This window comes from Trichomycterus rosablanca, chromosome 9, assembly GCF_030014385.1.
Source record: "Trichomycterus rosablanca isolate fTriRos1 chromosome 9, fTriRos1.hap1, whole genome shotgun sequence".
NCBI classification, from domain to species: Eukaryota; Metazoa; Chordata; class Actinopteri; order Siluriformes; family Trichomycteridae; genus Trichomycterus; species Trichomycterus rosablanca.
In genome coordinates this window covers 22,477,419-22,490,842 of record NC_085996.1, presented here as the reverse complement: position 1 = coordinate 22,490,842, position 13,424 = coordinate 22,477,419, and the positions used below count along the sequence as shown (strand labels likewise).

The following is a 13,424-nucleotide window of genomic DNA, read 5'->3' as shown; positions in this document are numbered from 1 at the left end:
AGTTTCTTAACTATTGGATGTATAGTTTTCTTATTCTATTGGATGTATTTTAACTTTTAACACTGGTAAATATGCTTTTTTCGCACTTTTATTCACACGTGATTCACGTTTGTTCCAAATTAGCGCATTGCTCCGATGAGCAAAGAAATAAATAGCATGTGTAAATACTTGAATACAGGGGTGGGCAATTAAATTTTCGAAGGGGCCACATAAGCAACTGGTACTGTTGTGGAGGGCCGGACCAATAAGGTGAACTTAATTCTGCTCAATATTAATTTTATCTTTTTATTTACATTTTCAGCATTTAGCAGACGCCTTGATCCAAAGTGACTTACAATAAAGTTACAGTATACAGTCTGAGCAATTGAGGGTTAAGGGCCAGCAGCAACCTCGCGGTGGTGGGGCTTGAACAAGCGACCTTCTGGTTACTAGTCCAGTACCTTAAGCACTAGGCTACAACTGCTCACTCTTTATTAAAAGCAGTAAATTGTGCAGTTCTAATAAGTTGTTAATGTTTAGATGTTACAATCAGACAATTAGAAGTAGGCAGAGTAAAAACATCAACATTATTTTACTATTTAAACAAACAAATGCAAAAAAAACAAATGTGAACAAAATGTGCAGGTTTTTAAACTTTACACTATTTTGTTTTGAGTCTAATTACCTCATTTATTTTTCAGTCCTTTGTTATTGTTGGATATTCTTATTAAAATCACAAAGCTGGTCCTGACTGCTTCAGTTCTGAATGTGTTAAACTTTTTAAAAAGTCCTTGTTGCTTTTGCAGTTTAGTTAGTGAAGCTTCACACACGCGAGACAGATGTTAATAACTCACTATAATAAAAATTAAAATAATAAAAAAATAACTACAAACAAATATATATATATATATATTTCCAACACTTTCCTTTGGGATTAATAGTTCTATCCATCTATCACACACATAAAATTTACAATTTCTTAAATGGTTCTATTGGATTTCCCCATCCTGTCTCATTAAACCGCAAGAAATAAAATTAAACCTTTAACACTGGTAAATATGCTTTTTTCGCACTTTTATTCACACGTGATTCATGTTTGTTCCAAATTAGTGCATTGCTCCGATGAGGCAAAGAAATAAATATTTTATATGTTGACAAGGGAAATTAACCATGTGCGCTATGCACATAATCACTCTAAAATTTCAAGATAGTGTTCACTTGCAGAGACTAATGGTACCATCTCAAATTATATCCACCGCCCTATGTAGTGCACTATGTTGAACATGACATAATAGAACTTTCACAAACAAAAAATAGTCCTTAAAACGGCTGGTTTAAAGCCCCTGGTATCTAACAATAGCTTAGATAACTACTTATTAATCATTCAGTGACTGTTAAAAGAAATGTTTTGTACTGTTAGGAAGTACCCTAAGTAGGGCATAGGCGATATTTGAGATGGGCCCACAGTCTCTTCTTAAACGGCGTTACTAACGAAGCTCTTTGGCTATGCTGTAGTTCCTCACTGCCAAACAGGTTGTCCAGTTTCCTGCACTTTTCTGCATCTGTTTGCAGCTTTTTCTGCACTTCCTTTACGCTTTTTCGACCCTTTCTCCATCTCGCACTCATTTACTATGTATTTTTTGAACTAGTGGTTGTGATTACGGTTTATCCTGGGGAGGGACATTTCTGTGATTGGCCAATGGATATGCAGTGAGAATACTGTGGCGGGCCAATGCACACTTCAGGATTATTATTCAGGAATATTTAAAACAGAATTTATTTTTCACTCCCTCAGCGGCCCACCGGGAAAACTCCCGACCCTCCCGATGGCCAGTCCATCCTTGCGTACACCTGTAACAGATACAGTGTAAAGTAGCTGAGCAATAAGAATTACTGATTGTCCAGATAAACATGAGTGTGGGAGTTATCCCAGGAAAAACTGTACTGTGAAGTTTTACAATCAAACTGTTAAGTTTACAGTTAAACCATAATAGTTCATAGTTCTACTGTCACCTTTACAGTTTGACCATGAGTACAACTGTGAACTCTGCTGTTATTATAAAGTTCATGGCCACCTTTTCCAGTGTTTAATAATATTGACTGGAATTAGAATTAGAATTAGAAATACTTTATTGATTCCAGAGGGAAATTGCAGTTCCTACAGTAGCACCCATTTATGTAGAAAGAATAAACACTCTACTAGCTTAAAACAAAGAAAAAAAGAAGAAAAATTTGCAAATAAAAGTTAAAAAGTTATTTACACTTAAAAAGTTATTTACAAAATAACTTTTATTTATATTTTTATTTTATTTTAACTTTTATCCAGTTCAACTGTAAACATGATATTATTGAACTGCAGTTTTGACAGTTTTAGTCAGCTTACAGTTTACAGTTTAACTAAGTATAGTTCATAGTCACCTCTTCTGATGTTTAATGTTTACAGTGGAGTTTACAGTTCAGCTATTTACATTTTCGGCATTTAGCAGACGCTTTTATCCAAAGCGACTTACAATTATGACTGAACACAATTTTGAGCAATTGAGGGTTAAGGGCTTTGCTCAGGGGCCCAACAATGGCAACTTCAACAATGGCAACTTCAACAATGGCAACTTCAACAATGGCAACTTCAACAATGGCAACTTGGTGGTGGTGAGGCTTGAACCGGCAACCTTTTGATTACTAGTCCAGTACCCTAACCACTGAGCTATCATTGCTCTCTATGAGTTATGAGCATATAGGTAAATGACACGATACAAATATGAAAGCCAAGAGAATATTAATGTATGTAATATTTATGTATTCATTTATAGAAGGTATGTAAGTGAGGGGTGTAAGTGTATGTGTGTGGGGGATAAATAAGTGAATTGTATGACATAAAAAACATCTAAACAATTCAAAAATACTAAATATATACAAATATTTAATATATGCAAGTGCAGCGAAATGCAAATTCTGTCAAATGCAGTGTTTATTACAGTAAAGTGTTGTGTGTTTATTTGTTAAAGATTGGCCTAGTTACCCTGAACATTCATTTCATTTTCATTTCATTCATTAATTCATTCATTTCTACTAACCATATCATCTGGTCAAGGTTATTGTTGTTGTTGTTAATAATAATAATAATATTCACAATAATAATCAATGTATTAAAAAACTTCATTCACCACAGACCGGTCTTGGTGGGTTCAGTGCTACCTACAAACACAGGGCAGGAGGCAAGAACACCCACCAAACTGTACATCATACACTTTAATTTTAAGTAGTCCATCATCTGCACGTTTTCTGAAAGAGTATTTAACGGAAGTATCCAGAGGAAACCCACAAAGATTTGAGGAGAACATGTCAAACTTCATACAGAACACAAGGTGTGTTTAAACCTAGGTCCCAGGGACTCTGCACCACAGTGCCACTCTATAATAATGATAAGAAGAAAAATGAAAAGAAGACGAAGAACAAAAAGAAGAGGAACAAGAAAAGAAAGTTTAGTGTGTTGATTTTTTTAAGACAACACAATAAATAACTTAACTAGCAAACATACAACCTTTAAGTCAATTACATGTTGGTGACAATGTTACTTAACATTCATTAAGACAAGTTGGAGTTATAATAATAATAATAATAATACATTTTATTTATATAGCGCTTTTCAAGATACTCAAAGACGCTTTACATAAGACAAATAAAACAAATACGTACATACACCATACAAATCATAGTACAAAATCAAAAATAGTACATCAACATCAAGAATAATTAAGATAAAAACAAAGAGAGCAGCATAAGACAGTTCATTAAAAATTAGCTAAATTATGAGAGAGAACAACAAATATAGAACAATTTCTTAAAATTAGACAGAAACAGGACAGATTCACATGCAATCAGGAAACTGAAAACTTTACAAGTTTTAGGATCTAGGACTTCACATTTCTGTCGTGATCTAAGTATAAAAACTATTAAAAAGAATAGCAAAAATAAAAGCATTTATTTCGTGTTGTTACAAGTTAAATGCCATTTTGAATAGATGAGTTTTGAGAAGTGACTTGAATTTGGACAGGTCAGGACAATCTCGTAGGTGTTTGGGGAGAGCATTCCATAAAGATGGAGCAGCTATGGAAAAGGCCCTGTCACCCCAGGTCCGGTGCTTGGTCCTAGAGGGTATGGACAGTAGGTTAGCCTCAGAAGAGCGAAGGCTACGGGAGGGAATGTGCTGATGGAGCAGGTCGGTGAGGTAGGATGGGGCCTGATTATGGAGAGCTTTGTGAGTGAATAGAAGAATTTTGAATTGAATGCGTTGAGCAACGGGAAGCCAATGAAGTTTTTGGAGAACAGGTGTAATATGATCACGGGAGCGAGTATGAGTAAGGAAGCGAGCAGCTGAATTCTGGATATACTGAAGTTTTTTTAGGATTTTGTTAGATGTACCATAAAGGATGCTATTGCAATAATCAATTCTGGATGTAATAAAAGCATGAATCAAGGTTTCGGCGGCAGAAAAGGAGAGTGATGGACGTAGACGTGCTATGTTTTTTAGATGAAAGAAAGCAGTTTTGGTGATGTGATTTACATGGCGGTCAAAAGAGAGGTTGCTATCAAAAATTACACCAACATTTCGGATGTTAGAAGACGGAGACAAAGTGTCATTATCAATGGTAATTTGAAAATTTTTTGTGGTTTTTGCCAGGGTTGTAGGACCTACGATGATCATATCAGATTTTTCACAGTTTAATTTGAGGAAATTAGCTTTCATCCACAATTTCATTTCAGTGATGCAATTTGTCAGAGTGGAGTGAAGTTCAGTATTAATGGATTTGGAGGAGATGTAAAGCTGAATATCATCAGCATAGCAGTGGAAATGTAAACCATGCCGACGTATGATGTCACCAAGGGGGAGCATATAAAGAATAAACAAAAGGGGACCTAACACTGAGCCTTGGGGAACGCCTTGGGACAGTGGAGCAATGGCAGAACTACAATTGTTGATATTAACAAACTGTTGTCTGTTTACGAGATATGACCTTAACCACAAAAGGGCAGTACCAGTGATGTTGACAGAGGATTCAAGGTGGGACAGAAGAATGGAGTGATTAATGGTGTCAAAAGCTGCAGTAAGATCAAGGAGGATGAGAATATTAATTTGTCCAGAGTCTGAGGAAAGAAGAAGGTCATTTGTGACTTTGAGGAGGGCTGACTCAGAGCTGTGCTGGGGGCGGAAACCAGACTGAAATGATTCAAATAGATTATTGGAATTTAGGTGATCTTTGAGCTGTGAGGCAACAACACGTTCCAGTATTTTCGACAGAAATGGAAGATTGGAAATGGGCCGAAAGTTACTCATAATGTTAGAGTCAAGTCCAGGTTTTTTAAGTATGGGAGTAACAGCAGCCAATTTGAGTGATTGAGGGACTGAGCCAGAACTAAGAGAGGAATTTATTATCTCTGTGATAAGTGATGAGATAACTGGAAAACAACCCTTAACAAGTTTTGATGGAGCAGGATCCAAAACACAAGTGGAGCTTCGCATCCCTGTTAAGATCTCAGATAGGTCCAAATGAGACACAGGTGAGAACTGAGACAGAGGCTGGGTAATAAATTGAGGTGAGATAGGCGGAGAAACAGAGATGACAGGGGAAACTGTCAGAAAATTGTGGATATTCTCAACTTTTGTTTGAAAAAATGAGAGGTAAGAGTTACACTTGTCAACTGTAAAGGAATTGGTAGTATTGTCAACTGGTTTGAGAAGTTTATTTATTGTGGAAAAGAGAGTCTTAGGATTTGTTGATCCAGCATGTGTGAGTTCGGAATAGTAAGTGGATTGGGCTGCCGTAAGAGCGTCTTTGTAATGTTGAAGATAATCAGAATAAATCTGATAATGTACTGTTAGACCGGTTTTCTTATAAAGTCTTTCAAGCTGGCGTTTACGGGATTTCATTTGGTGAAGCTCAATTGTGTACCATGGTGCAGAATGACTAAATGAAACAAATTTGGTTCTCAAAGGAGCCAGCTCATCAAGACATGAGGCGAGTATGTCATTATAGTAATCGACAAGGTCAGATGAATTACTAGACAGTACAGGACAGACAGACATCTTTTTAACAAGAGAATCTGAGAAAGCAGAGGGAGAGATATATTGAAGATTCCTGAAGGATATTTTACGTTTAGCTCTAGTGATGGGCTTAGTGACCTCAATGTCCATGATGATTGTCAAATGATCAGAGACAGTAAGGTCATGGCTGGACGGCTGATGAACTAGGACACCAGTAGAGCAGACAAGGTCAAGAGTATGACCTTTTTTATGAGTTGGAAAATTTATATGTTGTGTGAAATTAAAACACTGTAACAATTCCAAAAATTCCCTGGCAAATTTACAGTTGTTGTCATCAATATGGATGTTAAAATCACCCATAAGCAGTACAGAGGATGAGAGGGCACTAAGCTGGGTTAAAAAATCTGAAAAATCAGAGAGAAAGGAAGCGTTTGGCTTTGGCGGACGATAAACCACAGCAGTGACCAGAGGAGTAGGCCCTGACAACTTGAAAGCCAGGTGTTCAAAAGAAAGAGCAGCAGGAAAAGACAAAGTGGTTATTTTAATATCATCCCTATAGACTGCAGCAACACCACCACCTCGCCCTTCCATACGAGGTTCATCAATATACGAGTATCCCATTGGCGTGGTCTGATTTAACGTGAAATAATCCAAGGGTTTATGCCAAGTTTCAGTGGGACAGAAAAAGTCTAGTTCACTGTCAGATATAAATTCACTAAGTACAGTACTTTTTGTGTTGAGTGAACGAACATTAAGCAATGCCATTTGCCAATGCCGTTATGTATCCTGAGGGCTGGTACCGAGAAATAATCATCAGTCAGTCATGTGGCATGGCTCAAAAGCTTCACCTCAAAACTTTTATGGGGGATTATTGTGACATCTAGGATGGTCAGGCACAACAGAATAAGGTTTTCACGTAAAGCTGTCAAGAAGGCTATGCAAGGTAAGTCAAATAACCCTCTTATATACTATGATTTACTCTTACCTCCCAAAAACATGCAGCTGGCAGGCATGGGGGAAGATGTATTAAGTAGGGGGGCTGCCAGCTGAATCTAAGAGAATCAATGCAATTTAAATGAACACATACACACACACACACACACACACACACACAGGGACTGAGATAAATTGCCCAAACAAGCAAAATGGCAGCAAAGTTCCAACAAAACTATGACCTTTTTCCTAGCTAATGTTACATGAACACATGGGGTGTGAATAATCGAACCAAAACTGTACAGCTGCAGTGTTAACAATAATCTTATGTCCTAACTGCTTTTTGATCATCTGGCTTCCAAAAAGAAATGTAACATTCAATTTGTGCAGAATGTTTCTGGTGCAATTATTAGTTAGACATGACAACACCTTTGGATAACAGACAACAAATATTTCATCAAAACATTATAGAATTATCTGCCAATGATAAAAGTATTTTTAAATAGTGCTAATTCAATAAATAAAACATTTTCTACGTTTTAGGGACCACTCTCTCCAACCTTGGAGTAACAGGTTCAGCATGGCAATGGATGGCCTCCTACCTGGAAGGGCGCTCCTACCAAGTGTCATGGAGGGGATCCATATCTCCCCCATGCACTCTCTCAACCGGTGTTCCTCAGGGCTCTGTACTTGGCCCACTTCTTTTCTCTATCTACACCCGCTCTCTGGGCAAGGTCATAGCCTCCCATGGCTTCTCCTACCACTCCTATGCAGATGACACTCAGCTCATTCTGTCATTTCCTCCTTCAGACACGCAAGTCTCAGCTCGCATCTCAGCATGTCTGCGAGATATCTCACAATGGATGTCAGCTCATCATCTGAAACTTAATCCCAGTAAGACAGAGATGTTGCTCATTCCTGGAGATCAGTCTCCAACCCAGGACCTAGTAATTTCTCTGGATGACTCCCAGATCAGACCATCTGATAAGGTAAGAAGTCTTGGTGTTGTCCTTGATAACCAGCTGACATTCTCTCCTCATATAGCCAACATGACAAGATCATGCCGGTTCCTCCTGTACAACATCAGGAAGATTCGTCCATTTCTCTCCAGGGAAGCTACCCAGATTCTGGTGCAATCACTTGTAATCTCACGGTTGGACTACTGCAACTCCCTTCTGGCTGGAGCTCCCATGTCCACGATTAAACCCTTACAGCTCATTCAAAATGCAGCTGCCCGTCTGGTTTTTAACCAACCTAAACACTGCCACATCACCCCACTGCTACGTTCTCTTCACTGGCTTCCTGTAGCTGCTCGCATTCAGTTTAAAACACTGACGCTCGCCTACAAAGCCAAAAATGGACCAGCCCCAAGCTACCTTCGTGGCCTTATCAAACCCCGCTCTGTACCACGCAACCTCCGAGCCTCTAGTCTCGCTCGACTTGAGCCCCCATCCAGGACTAAAGGAAGACAAGCATCAAGGCTGTTCTCTGTTCTAGCGCCCAAATGGTGGAACGAACTTCCTCTGTCTGTCCGAACATCTGAGTCTCTTGCTGTCTTTAAAAAACGATTAAAAACCCACCTTTTTACTAAACACTTAGGCTGACTTGTACTTATTTACTAACATTTTGTTCCATTCTTTTCCATTTAAAAAAAAAAAAAAAAAAAAAAAAAAAAAAAAACTTTGGTTCTAACAGGTTTTAGCAGATTTGTGTTCTTTGACTGTTGTTTTCCTAAACTTGAGAAATGAAATGTTCACTATAGAAGCACTTCTGTAAGTCGCTCTGGATAAGAGCGTCTGCTAAATGCTGAAAATGTAAATGTAAATGTAGAAAGTAGAATATACAGTCTGGTGAATACTGTGAGTGGTTAGGACTGTAGTGTAAAATCTGCAAGTGAACAAACTGTTTCTGTTGCACTCTGTTGATGTTTACTAAACTCGTTAAGGAAAATGGATGTGTTCAGCTTTGCATATTTAATGTTATTTTAGGTAATGTTCCTCTTACAGTTAATAAAAGATGAAGATAAACAATGATCGCACACAGATCTCGTCCTGCGTAAAGTCTCACAATCGTATAGGCGAGGCAGCAAGAGGTGGGTGTTGCCGCCGGTCGATTTCCCACAATGCACCGCATGCTGTAATCGCAAAAAGTCACTGGATATTATATAATTTCTTGTTTGTTTTATTTATTTATTTATTTATTTTTTGAAAAATCGATAATTCATGCTAAAACGCTGTTGGTTGTAATAAGTAAACATTGTTTTGTTTAGAAGCAAAAGCGCGTAATTTGTAGCCTACCGTTTTATAGAAATATTTTGCATTTACTGCGGTGTCTCGGCACGACCTTACATAATATATATTCTAGTTTCTCTTCATCTCGTATAAATCTTTCGCCTTTTACTAAAGATTTCCGTGGAGAGGAACATCAAGAATATTATCTAAATTGTTGATGCCCTGCTGAGAGGGGGGGTTTCTATACTGGCTTAAAGTAAGGTGTAAATGTGTTCCGAGATTGGTGGTCAATGAAACATTTATCACAACTATCGTTAAGACATCTATGGTCCGTGAATTTAAAGTGTACGCAAATGAAGTATGTGGTAGTGGTGTGCGATACTGCAAAATTTGATCCGATACTAAGTAAATACAGGGCCAGTATCGCCGATACGATACTTTTTTTACTTAGAAAGCAGCTTATTTACTTTCATGTAAGATCAGTGTGTCAATACTTATGAGGTGAATGTATCAACAATATGCTTTGACAAATAAATGATTTTGTGTTAGTTAATCATGTGCATGTGAAAATTCACTACAGTTTTTAGGCGAATAAAAATTAATTTTATTAATGTAACAAACTTTAATATTCAGAAACAATTATATAATAATAAAACATAATTCATATGTAGGTAGTAGGTAGTAGGATGGCGCCGCAGATGGCTGCCTCGGTGAGAGCTCTCTATGTTTTGTGTTGGTTTTTGTTTGTTAATATAATTTATTGTGCGTCAAACTCGGTCAGTTGGAGCAAAGAACAGTTACTGACCTTTAGAGACAATGTTTCACCAACTTTTATTTCGGAGTTTTCTCAAAATCCTTCAGAGTTTTTGGAAATCCTCACAGCAGGTGCGCTGGCTCTACTCAACCTGGCAAGAAAGCAGAGGAGAGGCAGACGAGCCGGAGCGCTCGTAAAGATGAGGCGAAGTGGAGTCCGAACACCGTTACCGTCTTTTTTCTCTCCAATCTGCGATCTCTGCACAACAAACTGGAAGAACTACTCCTGCTCAACCAAACTAACAGGAATTTTTCAAACACATCTGCGCTGTGCTTTACGAAGATAGCGCGCTGCATCTTCCCGGCTTTCAGCTGCACCGAGTGGACAGAGACGCGGAGCTTAGCGGCAAAACAAGAAGAGGAGGACTGTGCTTTTACATCAATGAACCTTGGTGTAAAGATGCAACGGTACTGTTAAAATCATGCACTCCTCATCTAGAATCACTTTTCATTAACTGTAGACCGTTCTACTCTCCCAGAGAGTTTTCTTCATTCATTCTGGTCGCTGTTTACATTCCGCCGGATGCGCGCACGAGAGATGCGCAGAAACTGCTGGCCGATCAGATAATGAAAGTAGAACGGGAGAACCCAGACTCACTGCTCATCATCCTGGGAGACTTTAACAGCGCAAATCTTACAAAAGAAATGCCGAAATACAAGTAACATGTCACCTGTGCTACAAGAGAAGGGAACATTTTGGATCATTGCTACACCTCTATTAAAAATGCCTATCGCGTGCGGCTCTCGGACATTCCGACCACAATCTCGTTCACCTCATTCCCACATACAGGCAGAGACTCAAAACTAACAAGCCTGTCATTACAACAGTGAAGAAGTGGACCAGTGAAGACACTGAAATGCTACAGGACTGCTTTGAATCCACAAACTGGTCTGTCTTTGAGGAGGCGACGGACAGCTTGGATGAATATACAGACACTGTAGCATCATACATCAGTTTCTGTGAGGACAGCTGTATTTCTACTACAACACGGGTAAAATACAGCAACAATAAAGCATGGTTCTCGGCTGAACTCAGACAGCTTCGAAGGGAAAAGGAGTCAGCATTCAGGAGTGGAGATAGAGTTCTCTACAAAGAGGCCAAATACAAGCTGGAGAAAGGTATCCGATCAGCAAAAAAGGAATATTCAGAAAAGCTGAAAAGCCAGATTGCTGCTAACGACCCAACTTCAGTCTGGAGAGGCATCGAAAAGATCACTAACTACAAGGTGCGAAAGACCCCCCTTCTCCTGAATGACCGTCAACTCACCAACGACCTAAACGAGTTCTACTGCAGATTCGAATACAATAAGGACAATTCTCAGCCTTTCTCAGCCAATTCTTCGTCCACCTCCTCCACCCTGGCTCTCTCACCTCTGTCCCCGGCTCCTTTAACCATCAACGAGCGGGACGTTAACAGACTCTTTAAGAAACAAAAGGTGAGAAAAGCTCCTGGGCCAGACGGAATCTCTCCATCCACCCTTAAGCACTGCAGCAATCAACTGGCGCCCACCTTCACTCACATTTTTAACAGATCATTAGAACTTTGCTCTGTTCCTTCATGCTTCAAAACATCTACCATCATACCAGTCCCCAAAAAAACGAACATTTCTGGACTGAATGATTACAGACCTGTAGCCCTGACATCTGTAGTCATGAAGGTCTTCGAACGCTTGACCCTAGCCTACCTGAAGACCATCACAAATCCTTTACTGGATCCCCTGAAGTTTGCATACAGAGCAAATAGATCTGTCGATGATGCAGTCAATGTGGCCCTGCACTTCATGCTACAGCATCTCGACAGTCCTGGAACCTACGTTCGAGTTCTGTTTGTGGACTTCAGCTCGGCCTTTAACACCATAGTGCCAGAGCTCCTGCAGGTCAAACTGTCCCAGCTGTCAGTGCCGGATGCCATCTGCCGGTGGATCATGGACTTTCTGACAAATAGGAAACAGCAGGTACGGCTAGGAAAACACATTTCAGACCAGCGTAACCTGAGTACTGGTGTACCACAAGGCTGTGTGCTTTCACCCCTCAGTCTTTATACCAATGACTGTGTTTCTAAGGAACCAGCTGTAAAGATCCTTAAGTTTGCTGATGACACCACTGTGGTGGGCCTCATAACCGATGGTGACGAGTCTGCCTACAGAAAGGAAGTCGAGCAGTTGGTCTCCTGGTGCAGCGACAACCACCTGGTGATCAACACACAAAAGACTGTAGAGATGGTGGTGGATTTCAGGCGCAACCCCCCCTCCTTACCTCCCCTCACAATTAATGTCTCTATTGTCTTAGTGGTGGAGTCACTTAAGTTCCTGGGCACCACCTTATCCAGGGACCTAAAGTGGAAAAAAAACACTCTCCATCGCCAATAGGGCTCAGCAGAGAATGTTCTTCCTGAGACAGCTGAAGAAATTCAACCTGCCACAGAGTCTGCTGATCCAGTTCTACACAGCAATAATAGAGTCCATCCTTACATCATCATCCATCACCATCTGGTTTGGTTCCTCAACATCACATGAATTAGCCAAACTCCAGCGTGTAATCAGGACAGCGGAGAGGATCATTGGATGTAGTCTGCCAACGCTTCAGGACATTTACAACAGCAGAGTGCTGAAGCGTGCCGGCAAAATTACAGCAGACCCCTCTCATCCTGGACATCACCTTTTTCAGACTCTTCCATCTGGCAGAAGACTCAGGACAATAAAAACAAACACATCCAGACACGCTAACAGCTTTTTCCCCAGAGCTGTAACACTTTTTAACCAAAGTTGTTCTCTTGGGCAAATGTTGGTAAATACTGGTTAACAGTCCGTGTGCAGTCGGGTCTGTTAAATATGTTCTATGTTACATGTCATACATGTGTAATTATCTGTACTATTATGTGTATTGTTTGTACTACTATGTGGACTATTGTGTGTATTATTGTGTGTATCACCAAAGCAAATTCCTCGTATGTGTAACATACCTGGCGAAATAAAGTGATTCTGATTCTGATTCTGATACTCTCATTACACTATGGCTTTTTGTAAAATACAGTACAGGAAAATACTTCAATAATAAAACTAAATTTATTCCTTTCACTGCACTTCTTCTCTGGCTTAAAACATTTACATTTTCAGCATTTAGCAGACACTTTTATCCAAAGTGACTTACACAATGAGCAATTGAGAGTTAAGGGTGTTGGTGGCAGGGCTTAAACCGGCAACCTTCTGTTTACTAGTCCAGTACCTTAACCACTGAGCTATCACTGACAATGTTTGATGTATGTATTTACCAGAGGTGGAAGGTAATGAACTACATTTACTCGTGTCACTGTAATTGAGTAGTTTTTTTGTGTACATTTTAAATAACATCCGTTACTGAGTAAAAAAAATCTGCTTAAAAATCTCGTCTGGGAAACTGCTGCAGTGAATTCTGCGATGGAAAAT

The 13,424-nt window shown here is 39.4% G+C and overlaps 1 non-coding gene across 1 annotated transcript; it reads left to right on the top strand.

The window, feature by feature from the left end:
- The first annotated feature begins 9,310 nt into the window (after window positions 1-9,310).
- Window positions 9,311-9,425, top strand: LOC134320956 (U5 spliceosomal RNA). The gene has a single exon (XR_010013764.1). It is a non-coding gene; the product is annotated as a U5 spliceosomal RNA (small nuclear RNA).
- The last annotated feature ends 3,999 nt before the right edge of the window (window positions 9,426-13,424 follow it).